Raw genomic sequence first — 14,974 nt, 5'->3', positions numbered from 1 at the left:
CGAAAGTAGAGTTGTAGAACTGGTGCCCTATCACTAAATGAGGCAGCGGCGGTAATTCCCTGATTTTACATTAAGTGAAAAGCTGCCAGATTTTCGAAAATCTCATAGTAAATGTCCTACTCACTTTGGGGGCTGATTAGTTTGATTTGGAAGCTAGGAAACAATTACTACATAAGAAGAAATTCACTTTCCTTCCCTCAAGATAAGTACGATAAATATTACTTCTTAACGGATCATTCTTAAGTTTGAACAATTGTGGGTGTCTACATCCCTCCTTATGCAGTGAGTGGGAATTTAATTATAGTAGACATAGGACTAGTTGTTCATAGAGCGGATCAGTAACCCACACCAACCTAACACTTGTACTACGAAGTTTGGGCTCAAATTGGTACACCTACAGGTCTGGTAAAACAGTAATTGCATCCAAGCACTGTACTTACGAGCAATTTGTGAAGGAACACAATAGTGTTGATTTATTGGTGTATATCACAATTAATAGAACTATACACTTGCAAAATAACTATGCACGAAACCAGTAACATAATCATTAAGCACTCCTAATTACCTAATGAAATTACATCAATTGTACTTTATTATAGACCGTAACAAGCGCAATGCTAATATGAAGACACATAATTCCCAATAAAAAGGTGTTCAACTGTGAATAATTATTATAGATTTCTACTTACCATCCTTGCCAAAATTACCACGACAAATTGACGTTCACAAATTATCTTCAGTAGACTTACCAAAAGAATATTTCTCTACTGAATCCCAAAACTTGAATTGTAGTTGGTGAACTCTTCGATTTGATAGGAAATTCTGAGTAGACCATTTGGAGAGGCGTATTGCAGAGGAATAATTGAAGTTATGGACCCGCAGAATTTTCACCCACAAACTTCAGCGCATCCATTCTCATGAAATACTCAGAAAGTTTGAAGTATTAATCACTTCATCAATTTTATTCAAAGATAGACCTAAATAGGTGTTGATTTAAGAAGAATATTCACCAAGAAATCCAAAAAAAATGAATAAATCCACTCAAAAATCCTCAGCACAACAAATCATCTTCAATTTTAAAAATATCATATTTCAACTTATAATTATCATTAAACATAATTTCCAAATTCATATTTTTGGAAATATGTATGCGTTTAAAATTGACCAAATAATTTGATTTGAATTTTCCTAAATAAATTAATTAAACAAATTTAATTAATTAAATAATAATAATTTACATTATTTCACAATATTAAAATTTAATAAAACACGTAATTTCAAACATAGAAGTCCAGTTCAGTGTCCATGAGAAATATTTATAATCATCATTCAAATATATTTAGAAACATCTCCAAATAACATTTGATTGTCAACTAAATCTTAAACATTAATTAGTATTAAAGTGAAATAATTATATCCAAAACCCACTAATATCTGAATTTGAACATTTCAAATTAACAAATCTAATATCTAACACACGATTTAATCTTTACGAGCTTAGTAGAAAGGAGCTTATTGGACCTAAAGATGTATGACTCCATACGATTTGAGAATTATAATTTGGCATAAAATCTTTAAACAAAATACATCAAACCTCACTTCAAAATTAAACTACCTAGGACATACCATATATAGCCTCAATATTGCACCCTTCTCTAATACTAGTTAAAAATAGAATTTCGTCCACTTGATTTAACCATAGAACTCAGTAACAGATGCGATCCATTCCACTAGTCATTTAATTGTAATAAAGGCTAATGCTCATTAAAGTTACCGATTTTTAGGCCTATATAATAATAACATATCTCGACCATCCTTAAAGCCTCTCTAAACTGATCCTCTATTTGAACAATTGGGTTTATTAGTCCGAACTAATATAAACCATCCCAAATCACTGTCCCATCACATCTTCATTATTATATAGCGGTCGCTAACTTTTGTTCAGAATTTAGCAAATCAATACCCAAATAGAACAACCTCACTAATAATAACCCTAAGATAGGGATATGAGATGAAAATTCATCTTGTAGAACTTATGTCCCCACACTATCAATCTGTTTCATCCTAAAACGCAGGCTTATTGAGGCGTGATTGGCATTGACCCACACACATATGCATCCCAATCTAGAACTAACAATTCAAAGGATAAATCCCGATGATTAAACACTAAGAATTTCTCAAAGTTAGATCAAAGATTAAACTCGAGTTACCTTAGGTTTATCAATTTTAGAAAATTGTCAGTATTTAAGCAGTTAAACTCATTATGCGTTGATAAAGTAAAAGTGGATATTTCCGCTTGTTTGCAGCTTATGCAAAACGTCTTTCATAGGATCCTCTACTCGCCATTGTCTCCAACGCGATGAAATTGTATATTATAGCGCGAACGATTACTATCATTGTTTGTATGAATTGAATCCAGACAACCACAGGCCTGAAAGGGCCAAGCATCCATTGTGTCACCGTGAGATCGACAGGACGGTGAACCAATTCTCATTCCTCAACTCTATATACATATATAGATCTTTGTGGCCCATATATATACTAAATAAACTTATCCCATCTATCTTATTCTCTACATAAAGTTAAAGATTCAATACAGCCATGGGTTTATTTATAGGATTTTATTAACAGAATGACAATTACAATAACACTTTCGAATGTATTGAATCGATTATAGTCTCGATTCCTATCAACACAAATTCTAAGTACAGGTAAATACTTTTTATTTGCAAAAATATAATAATGTAGGTCACTTAGTAAATATGCAACTGCAAGTTTAGGACATTCCCAACCAAAGAAGGAAAGAGACAGAAGGAATACCTCATATCGTATAGTGCACAAGAGAGTTGAACAAAAGGGATATACCTCGATCAATTAAAAAGAAGAAACAAGTGACCGACAGTTAATGAAGCTAGGTGGGTTCACTTAATTTAACTAAAAGAGTTTAAATAAGTAATTTAATCTCTTGTACATCTATTGGATCGCTTCAACATTATGAAGAGCCATAAGGTATCCCTTTTGTAGCTTAGAGAAAAGAGAAGACTTAATGAGAAATATCCAACATTCTACCTTAATAAACAATTTAGTTAATAAATTTGAATTACTTTTCAAATTAATTAAAGGAATTACAATATATATTTAAGAAGTATAAATGTGAATATATATATATGACACTAAGAATGTATGAATAAATCAAGGTATCTCCCATTAATTATACAAGAGCCCACAAATAAAATAATGTTAAATCTCTCTAATTACAGAAGATATTAATTATATATATGTGATTCTTATATAAACTATAGGGTAAAATTAATATGAATATAATTCATATTAATACTATAGGTTATATGAGAGAATATGAACTATAGGTTATATTATATGTGATATAATATATGTTAGAGTACAAAAACTTGCAGCGGAAGAAAATAGAATCATTAATCATTCTAATTCCTTAATTTTGACATCAAAATAAATATGTTCATAGGGTATTAAGAATGTTTCAAGACATACCTTTGAAGAATTCTTCGAAATCCAAGCTACTCTTCACGTGATTTCAGCTCTAAATCTTCAGTGAACCATCAAGAGATTTTCTCTACTATTCTTAGCCTTGAATTTGAGTGGAACTAAAAAATGAAGTGAATTTGTGAAGGGAATAGAATGGGTTTCAAGTGAAGCAGTGTTAGGTCTTTGAAGAATGTATATTTTCTATGTTAATTCCCCCAAAATTGTGTTGATTATGTGCTTCAAATACTAATTTTTTAGATAAAACAATCCGCAAGACATTTAGAAGTCATTAAGAGAAGATTATGTAACCAAGAAATCAACAAATGAAGAGAATCGAGTAAACACCAAAATTCCATTGAGTACCATCAAATTCCATCGACTATTTAGTAGAATACTATAAAGTACAATTGGGTAAAGTTATTGAGTAGTCACATCTCGCCCCGAGCCTGCCTCTTGAGCCCGAGGGGAGGCGTGAGGACGGCAGATACCACACTTTTGTGATTACTACTGCCCATCTCTATCTTACTACACTTAGTAAACTTTAAGCCTAAAGATGTAATCAACAACTGTTTGACTAAGCTCATTTTATTACAAATAGTATAACGTTTATACAACTCTCAGACTTAACTATAAAGTTTACTTCAACAACTTTAAAATAGAAAGTGTGACTAGGGCTGTGGCAGACATTGACCTTAGTAGAACCTTGAAACTTCTCACCTTTTACTTCCTGGAAAGAAAAACATGAAAGAAAATAATGATCTTCAAGAAGCTCAGTGGGTGGTAAGCAACTTCTAGAGTCTATTTCAACTCATAAACTAACAAACATATCACAACTACGAGGTTAGTACATTCAAACCTCAGCCTCGAATGAGTTTGTTCTCAACTCTATATACACTCACGGTAGATAGTTAAACTAATACTAGTCATAAACGCTTACTCTCTTGTGTTCCTTATGTTTCCTATGTGCACATAGATCCACGCTAATGGGCACAAAAGCTAGGCCTGTCGGCCTTCTTACCATCCCATACGAGTTTCCTCTCATAGGCTCAGGAACTAGACCTTTCGGTCCCCTGACCATCCTGTGAGGTTCTGCTCCAGGTTCAGGAACTAGGTCCCCTGACCATCTTGTTCACATATTCTCATTCTCATGCTAATTACTCATTCACAATATAAGCATACATATACTCTATAAGATATGCTTAAGACTTAAAGGAAATTACCACTCGCCTTGGTAAGGTAGGAACCTTTCTCTCTAGAAGTTCTTTGGTTTCCTTGGGCTCCCTTTTGAACCCTAAATTCAAGATTCAATTTTAAGCTCGGATTACTCATAGTTCTAAACCTTATTTCGAGATACTTTTTTCTACAAACATACTCTAAAATTTATCAGGAAGCTTACCTTAAATTCTCATAATATAAATCTTCGTGGTTTGGTCGGAATCCTCGAATCATCAAGATTGACCTAAACTTACCCGAGAGCTCAACCATTCTGTATTTTCCTCATTCTCTAGTCTGATTCCTTGGAGCTTTTTCTTCCACAGCCCTACTTTGAAAACTAGACTCTTAGATATTTCAAGTGGCTTTGGAATCACTCAAAACACACAAGTAGTCTGGGAGAACTTCTCATCCTAAGTTGATGCTACTTCTAGACCTCACTACCTGACAACATCTCCTCCTCTTGGAAATGCATGGTTTTCCTCCAAATCTGCTCTCAAACACTCTTCCTACTGTTCTTTGAAGAGAATTTGTGTTATAAACTAAAGAGTTACCTTGTGTGGTATTTATAGGCCAAATGAAGCCGATGCCTCTCTCAGTTCTAAGGCTTCATGCAAGATAGCCTCTACTTCAATTTTTGAGTGTTGCACATAGCTTTGCCGTCAACTCACTCTACTTCCATGCAACCACACTATCTTGGCTATGAAGGTTGAGTTGTCTTCGGCTCATCGGCATTATAACTCTATTCTGCTACCTCCTACTAACTCAAGTTCAAACATCCTCACAGTTCGCTCGCTTATGCCTGGGTGGAATTCATCAGCTTGCATAACAGCAAGTCTTGCATGATAAACACTTGGCTCATCGGTGTAGTCGCATTGTGTGCTCTTTGCACCAACGCATAGCTCTTCGTTTAGCTAATCTCTTTCGGCTGCAGTTATCATCAACCTCTCGCTAGTGCCGCTATTTGCCATTAGCCCTCTCGCTGTTAATCGTCGTAGGCGCTGCGCCCATTGACAGAGCCTATGCCCAATCGTATAGCCAGCCATTTAGTTGACTTCTCAGTGTAATGATAATTGCTATCCGGCGTATCTCTCACTGTGTTAATGATCTCTCGCTGTTGCTGCATATCTAGTGCATAACCTATCGCATAGCTCCTACGCCTATCGTGTGCTCTCGTTGTCACCCATTCGTTGTAGGCGTTAACAGCTATCATCTAACGCGTATCTGCTATCGTCAGCACGTCCGCTCATTGTGTAGCGCCATCGTTTAACGTGTGTGTCTATCGTGCAACACCCCTAGTCTAGCGGCTTCACCCTATCATGTAGCGCTCACGCTTATCGTCGTAGCGCCATGCTTATCATTTATTCATTAGTGCTATGCATCACTTCGCATTGTCTTAGCGTCGCAACGTAGTAACAATAGATAAGATCATTATGTGATCATCTAGCGCATACTTAGCACCGACGTAGCTACACGATCGTACCACAGTGCTTGCGCTCATTGTCTAGCCTTCTCGCTCGTGCTACCCAGGCAGTCTCTTATCATCCTACGCATGAACAACCTTTGGGAAGTGCTTCTTGCCAATGCTTCGACCAACATACGTCCCTGTCATGCCAACGATTTTGGGCAAACTTCATAAACTCAATGCATGGTTGTCTTTTGACTTTAAGGCTTAATTTTTTAAGCTCTACAAACTTAGCTTCATCTCATGTGTTAATGTTTCCTAACAAAACACATGGTTTCTTTTTGGACTTCACACTTAGTCAAATTTTAACTAGTTAAGGCTCCACGCTCAGAGCTACTCAAGGAAAATCTATTCCAATACTTAAAAATTTTCCTTCTCTTCAACATAGGAATTAACTTACACTTAGTTAATTTCCTTAATTACCTATTTAAATAGAGAAATTGAGATATGGGTTTCACATGAGTAATCAACCATCAAGGAAATTGTTATCGAGCTATCAAGTAAGGTTCTCGAGTTATCGTGTAATTACTAAAAAGGTCATCGAGTATTGACCGTCGAGTATCGAGTATTCAATATGCTTATAAAATAACATTTATTTTATGAATAACTATATGTTTATATAGAGTTTACAAACTACGAGATTACAAGGAGATTTAGGACACCATTCCCAACAAAACCAACTATACGTAAAGAGAAAGAAGTGCTCTTTTGCCCAAGAGCGTATAAATTTTCTTGGCCACATGATTGAATGTGGTTGAATTGGCATGGAAGAGGGCAAAGTGACTGCTATCCGCAATTGGAAGGTGCCGACATTTGTGATGGAGCTACGTTCCTTCTTTGGGCTAGTCAATTACTATAGACAGTTCATAGAAGGATTATCTAGAAGGGCAGGACCATTGACTGAGTTGTTGGAGAAGGATAATCATTAGAGTTGGACTCTTGAATGTCAAGCTGCCTTCGAGGGCTTGAAGAATGTATGCGACCTCTAAAAAAGAAATGTTGGCAGTAGTTCATTGCTTGAGGGCATAAAGACAATACCTCCTAGGGGCCAAATTCATGGTGAAGACAGACAACAACTCCATTTGCCACATTTTCAACCAGCCAAAATTGTCATCAAAGCATGCATGATGGCAAGAGTGTTTGGTAGAATTTGATTTCCAGTTTGAGCATACATCGGGGAAATGTAGCCAAGCGACCAATGCTCTTAGTTGGAAGAGCGAGCATGCGACCCTATGCATGTTTGTGCATCTGAAAGCAAGCACATTGAATGGAATCGTGCACGAAACTGTCAAGGTACACTTGGTAAATGACACATCAGCTCAAGCCATTATGCAGTTAGCCAAAGAAGGAAAGACGCGCAAGTTTTGGGTCAAAGATGACTTACTCTATGCCAAGGGTAATTGCCTTGACGTTCCTCGATATGAGGAGCTACGAAGATTACTAATGAAAGAGTATCATGACACGCTGTGGGCATGACACAATGGTTGGCAGAGAACTTATGCGCTGTGAAAATAAGGTTACTATTGGCTAAGTCTCCAAGATGATGTCATGCAATTTACCAAGCCTTACCTTGTTTTCTTGTAAGATAAAGTCGAAAGGGCAAAATTAGCAGGACTGCTGGAGCTTCTACATGTGCCCTCTAGACTATAGGAGAGTGCATCCTTTGACTTCATCATCCACCTGCCTAAGGTTTGGGAGTTTGAATTGATCCTTGTTATTGTCGACCGATTCTCAAAATATGCCACATTTATCCCAACGTTGAAGATGTGTACAACTGTGATAACTATCCAATTATTCTTCAAACACATCGTGAAATCATGGGTGTGTAAGAGTAAGCATCGTTAGTGATCACGATGGGAGATTCACTAGAACCTCTTAGACGAATTGTTTAAAATATTGGGATCTATGTTGAATATTTCTTCCAATTACCATCCTCAAACAGACGCCCATACTGAACTCTTTAACAACATGCTTGAAAAATATCTGCATCACTTCATCGACTTCAGAGAAAAGAACTGGTTTCAGTTGTTAGATGTTGCTTAATTAATCTTTAACCGTCAACAAAGCTCCTCAACCGGAAAGACGCCATTCAAGATAGTATGTAGAAGACGACCACTCATGCCACACGTGGTGGACCATCCCTATGTGGGCAAAAACCCTCAAGCGCATAACTTCACCAAAGAGTGGAGTCAAACCTCCAAGATAGCATGCGCCCACTTAGAGAAAGCATCAAAGAAAATGAAAAAATGGGCTGGTAAGTACTAGCTCATATCGGACTAAACCTTGGAATAGTGTGACGAATGAATTCAAAGTTTTCGAATTCAATTTTTTGGAGTAAGATGTTAAATATATTTGATATATTTCACCTAATGTTTAATTATGAATTAAACATATAAAGAGAGAAAAATATTTAAATAAGATTTAAATATCAGAACTTTTTAAATAGGGATTAAAAAATGATCAATTAGGTTGATCGAGATTTGTGTAGTTTTAATATTAAATTGTTTAATTAATTGAATTCAAATTAATTTTTAAATTAAAGAGGTCAAAATTGGATTGAAAGTCAAAATTGTTGACTAGATCAAAACTAGGTAAAAGTCAAAATTGTTGACTATGTCAAAATTGAGATAAAATCAAAATATTGACTATAGACTTTGAGAGCCAAAAAGTCAAAATGTTGACTATAGACTTTAGGAGTTAAAGTTTGACCATTTGACCAAGTTAGTGAAAAATCCAAGATTGATTTAGTGGTAAAATCCAATTTTTGTAAATTTGATTAAACTATTGTAACTAGGTATTTGTCCCATTTGAGACACTAATCCCACTTAGATTTAATAGAATTTCGAGAGTCAAATTTTCATTAACTCAAATTTACATGATTGGCATGATTTTACTTATAAATAGAATGGTTCTATGAAGTTTAATTTTGATAAAAGTGGAAATTCTTGAGATTTTGAAGAACCCTAACCCTAATTCTCTCTCAAATCCTTGTTCAATTTCTCTCCAAATTTTGTCATTCACCGGATCCCACTATCCCATTCTAAAGTCGAAGAATAGTCGAAAAGACTCTCGTGGTGGTTTACGAATCGATCACGAGAAGAATTGATCATAACCAAGGAGGAATTTGGGCTACAAAGGTTGTATTTTCTTACCCTAATTTGGTTTTATGAACATACATGCTTATTTCCTTTTAATTAACAAAATTAGAGTACTGAAGATCTAAATTGCTTCTGCTCGTTAATAGTTAACTCCTTCATCATAAAAATTTGTTTAGGAAATTCTTGAAAAAAAGAGAACATGATAAACATAAACTTACAACATGCTTTAGAGGAGAAGAAGACATACTGTTGAAAACCTTCTTCAATGCTTTCCTCTACACGAACTCCTTAAAGACTTTCTTCAAGGATACCTTCTCCGCACCTTGAAGACTTTCTTCAAGAATACCTTCTCCGCAATCTCACGAACAGTCATAAACAAGGACATCACCACTTAGAAACCTTGCTATTCTCTGGACAGAATTTGGAAGTTTTTTTTTCAAAGTATGTAGAGAGAACATAATTAATTAATTAATAATCACATATCATATATTTAATTTAATTTGAATCATATTCAAATAATATTCTCACATAACGTATGGTTTTAATATGAATCTCATTCATATAAATTATAATCTATAGTTTTAATATGAAACTCAATCATATTAATTTTTAACCTATATATGAATCTCATTCATATAATTAATATTTGAATCTTATTCAAAAATTGTCTCTCACATAATAAAGTATAATTTTGAATTTTATTCAAAATTAACTTTATATTATAATGTATCTATATACATTATATTAATTGTATCTAGAGATGTCCACGGGGTGAGTCGGGGCCGGAGATGCCATTCCCCGTCCCCGCTCCCCATTTTATTCCTTATCCTCGTGAAATTCCCCACGAGGATTAGGGCGGGGATTCTTCGCAGAGAATTCGCGGGGATCGGGTTCCCCGCAGAGAATTTTTCCCTGTTACTTTTTTTTTTTTTTTGTAAAAGCTAATTAATTTAAATCACCAATGTGAGTAAATTTAATTAAATAATTAACTTTATACTAAATTGTTTATTATGGTTAGTTTTATATGAAAATTGAATTTAAAGATAAATTACTCAAATTTTGGCCTAAAAAAGCTAATTAATTTTTTAAGTAGAAAAGAAATAAATATAAATCAAAATTATTCACATATATAATCTAAATTTAAATATTCAATTAAAACATATTCATTATGTTTCCCAATAAATAATCAAATTTTGAAATTTAAATGCAGTATTTATATAATAATAATAATAACATAGCATTAGATAACCATAACAAAACAAATACGTTAAAAGCTAATCGAGGCAGAGACAGGAAACGGGGTGGGGTCGGGGCCAAGGCTGGGACGGGGAATGCATTCCCGTCCTGTTTTAGCTCACGAGGAATTTCCCCTACTCGCTCCCCTATTCCCCGTCTAATCAGGGAATCCTTGCCTCGTTCGGGGCGGGGCCCCATGTGGCCCCGTCCCCATGTGGCCCCGTCCCCATGGGAAAATTAGACATCTCTAATTGTATCTTATGCAATTAATTTCCTTATTTAATTTGAATAATTCAAAGTAATTCAAAAATAAATTATTTTGTTTTTACCCTTAGTGAGTTAGCAAGGAAACCTAATGGACTTATAGTTTAGAAGCTCCAATGATTAATTAATTAAACTCATTAATTAAATTAATCAACATTTATTAATTGCAGTTCATTCCTTTAAAGACCTACAATTGTACTCTTCGCACTATAGATTTATTTTTATGTCCATGTATATAACCAAGCAACAGTAAGTCAATCCTTTACGAATCACTCGTAGTTATAGTTGGATCAAATTATCGTTTTACTCGTGTAATTACATCTAACTCTTTAAGTCCCACTGATCCTCTAGTGAACAACCTATTTATGGTCTTACCATAAACAAAAACATCTTATGCCATTGAGAGAGGGGCCCCATTGTCAAGACCTAGAGTCAGCACATAAGGGAGTAATTCATCTACTTACCCCAGAGACAGGAAGAAGTGTGTTCCATCTTGTGTAGTTATGTTCCCAGCTCCCTACTTGAACAAATCCCTAAAATGGTAGGCTTATTAAATCGGCGAGTCAGGCCACTCTCACCCATACAAATCAAAGGACTGGTCTCATAGACAGAAGTTCATAACTATGGTCATCCTATGAAATGTTAATCTCTTCAGTCAATGGTGTTATAAAGATAGATTAAACATTTTACAGTTCGGTCTTATACAAACTCTTTATATAGGATACCCTCACTCAAATGTCTCCACATGAACAATTAGGATCCTATCATTTGTAATACATTGATAAAATGATAAAAGTTCTCTTGGATAAGCATCTAACAGAATTTCCTCTCTACACAACAAAATTTTCTCTCGATCTCAAAAGGATTTTTATAGAACCATATCCTGTAAAACGTTATTCCCTTCCATTGAGATCCCTCATCTCGATTCTTGCTTGAGAATAGCAAGGTTTCCAAGTGGTGGTGTCCTTGATCGTGCTTGTTCGTGTTCTTGGAAAGAGCATTGAGTTGGAGGAAGATATTTGTGGTACGAAGTGTTCGTGACATGGAGAGGATACCCAAGAAGATTGTCTTCAAGGGTAAGTCCTCTTTGCATGCTTATGTAAATTTATGTTTATCTTGTAATGAATGTCTCTGTTTTTCATGATTTCCAAAACAAATTCTGATTGCACAAATATTCACGCGCTTTCACTGAGGAATTTGATTCCTTCAATTTGTATCAGAGCCAGATCGTGCTTTTGATGTTTGTTTAGGATTGAAAACCAAAGAAGAGGTGGATAGCTTTCTATGCATTTGATGTATGAGTTTTCAAAATAGGAAATTTCAAAATTTGGCATTTAGATTACAGTTTTGCATTGCTGAGATCGATAAGGGCCCGTTGTTTTGGGAATTTTTTCTTTGTAATCGAGTTTGTAAGTCCGTGTCAATCGAGGAGCAAGAGTTGCTAAGAAGATTGATGGAAAATGGAGCAAAAATAGGTGAAGAATGAAGCAGAGAAAAACATTATGTGTTGGAGTGTAAAGTAGAGCGTCACAACACTATGCTTTACGTTGCGGCACAGAAGGCCCTGTTGGGTTGTATGTCTTAAAACTCATGGTTTGTAAACACTAAACATATTCTATTTGGCAATAAAGTTGTTATTAAGTTTTATTTAGTAAAAATGTTAATGAATATGTGAATTGTTGGGATTGGTGTTTTAATTCTCCTGGCGTCTCGTTCTTTTTAATATATACACATTGTTATGAATAAAATAAGAGTTATTCCATTCTGGCATTTACTCATATCTAATAAAAAAAGCTTCATGGTTATCGTATATAAACTTAAGCATGTATATGAGATATACAAGTGGATCATGCCTTAAGTGATAACATAAATAGGTCTATAGTATAAGGATTATAGGGAGATTCCTGATCCTGGTGACACTACGGATACAACCCACTTTGTATAGGTTTGCTAGTGTTGTAAACTACTACAGATGGTAGATCATGACCATTCATGTGGAGACATGTGAGCGGGGGTCTCCTATACAAAAAGTTTGTATAAGACCAGACCACGAGATGACTAATCTCTGTATATAACACCGTTGATTATGGAGACTTACATCTCACCTAAATGACCACATGTGACATGACCTCAATTTTGAGTGTTTTAGGAACTTCTGCCTTTGAGGGCAGTCCTTTGATTAGTATGGGTGAGAGTGGCCAGATTGCCAACTCAACATGCCTACCTTTTTGGGGACTTGTCTGATTTAGGAGCTGGGAACTCAGCTACACAATATGGAATTCACTCCTTCCCCGAAGCAGGAGTAAGTAGATAGATTGCTCCCTTAAGGGCTGATTCGGGGCCTGAACATAGTGGCCACAATTTCTCTTTTGAAAATAGGACTTAGTCATAGTAGGACTATGACTTATGTTCATCAGAAAGATCAGTGGTACTTAAGGAGTTAGATGTAACTACAGGGGCATAACAATTATTCGTCGAGCTGTACTTACGAGCGATATGTGAAGGTTTGGTGTACTGTTGATTGGTTCAGATGGACACATAATATATCTATAGTGAGAAAAGTTCAGCTGTCGGTCTTTAGTGGAGGACCTTGCAATTAATAGATGGTGGACCCGTGACTAAAGAGTTTAGCCAGTTATTCACGTACCATTGGAGCTTTGAAATACAGGTCTATAAGGTCAACTTGGTAGCTCAATGGATTCAAGTTGAGAATCAGTTCTTGGTGTTGATTTGAAATGTTTAAATTGACAAGAGGTAATTCAATTATATATGATATGATCTATATGGTGTATGAGATACATCAAGTAGAGGATGAATGTAAATGAGATTTATATTAAGGACCATGGAATAGAAAAAGAGCTATGGTTTATATGTTTCATGAGATGAGATATTAAAACTATGGGTTATAAATATAGTATGATAAGTTGGTTATCATATATATTTATAATAATATTAATTATTGGATAATTATCTCTTTTTCTTTAATAACCAACTGAATGGGAGGTTATTGGTGGTTTCATGGTAACCGTGCGATTAAAGGAAAAATGTTTTCCTATTTTTGGGAGTTGTTGTATTGAGTTTCCATTCTCGGAAATTTACTCACGAAAAGGTTGCCAAGTAAATATGATTTACTAAACGACAGCTTGGAGAGACTAGATGATCGTTGAGTGTTTCTATACGATAGATACTCAGCTGGCCGATGAGCTAAATGATTATGTAGCTTTAGCTAAACGATTGCATAGCTTTTGTTAAATGATTGGGCATCATCCTATACGATAGGCTTTGACATCTCCCACTTGCTCAATCGTTTAAACGATTATTCTCCTCCGATCACTTCCTCTAACCAAGTCCACACAGAGCCAACAATTTTGGATTCTCACATCGAGATTACCAAGGTAGCCATTGTGGTAGTGTCATACTCAACTCGACACTAGTCGAGGTTATTTGGAGGCTGTTCGTGGTGTTCGTGAGGAGTCCACTGTGTTCGTGATCTTGGAGATTGCGGTGTTCGAGTTCTTTGTTGATCATGCTGTGTTGCAGTCGTGTTGGACGAGCGTTCGTGTGTTGCTGTCTTGCTATCTGTTCGAGCGTACGTGATCGAGGGATATTGAAGATGCGTCTTCAAAGGTATGTTAATTCTATCCCTTGATATTTAGAAAAGCATGCTGTAATTTTGATTTTGGGCATAGCCTATTGTTTCCATTTTGGTAATTGAGTTATTCATTTACAATTGGAATTTGGAACGATCCTTCCACTGCTCATGAAAATTCTCATATCCAATTTTCTTCATGAATTGCACCTTTTTAACCCTAGATCCAATAAACTAATAACCCTTGGCTATATCATGAATACTTAAACTTTATGTAGAGACATAAAAGTGGATCAAATTAGACTAATAGCCAAAACAGTCTATAGTATAGGGATAAGGTTGGGTACCTTAACCTGAGGACATTATGGATATGGCTCACTTCATATTTGATACAAACGATGTGATCCTAAATCGTTCATATGGAGACATGCGAGTGGAGGCATCCTATGCAATGAGTTTGCATAAGACCAGATAACCAAATAGTCAATGTTACTTTATAATGCCGTTTACTGGTAAGACTGACTATTTCAATTCGATGACCAGGTAACTTAGTCTTAATCTTGAGCTAACTATGAACTCCTGTTTATTCGAGATTATCCTTAAATC

This window comes from Benincasa hispida, chromosome 10, assembly GCF_009727055.1.
Source record: "Benincasa hispida cultivar B227 chromosome 10, ASM972705v1, whole genome shotgun sequence".
NCBI classification, from domain to species: domain Eukaryota; kingdom Viridiplantae; phylum Streptophyta; class Magnoliopsida; order Cucurbitales; family Cucurbitaceae; genus Benincasa; species Benincasa hispida.
This window is presented reverse-complemented; position numbering follows the sequence as displayed.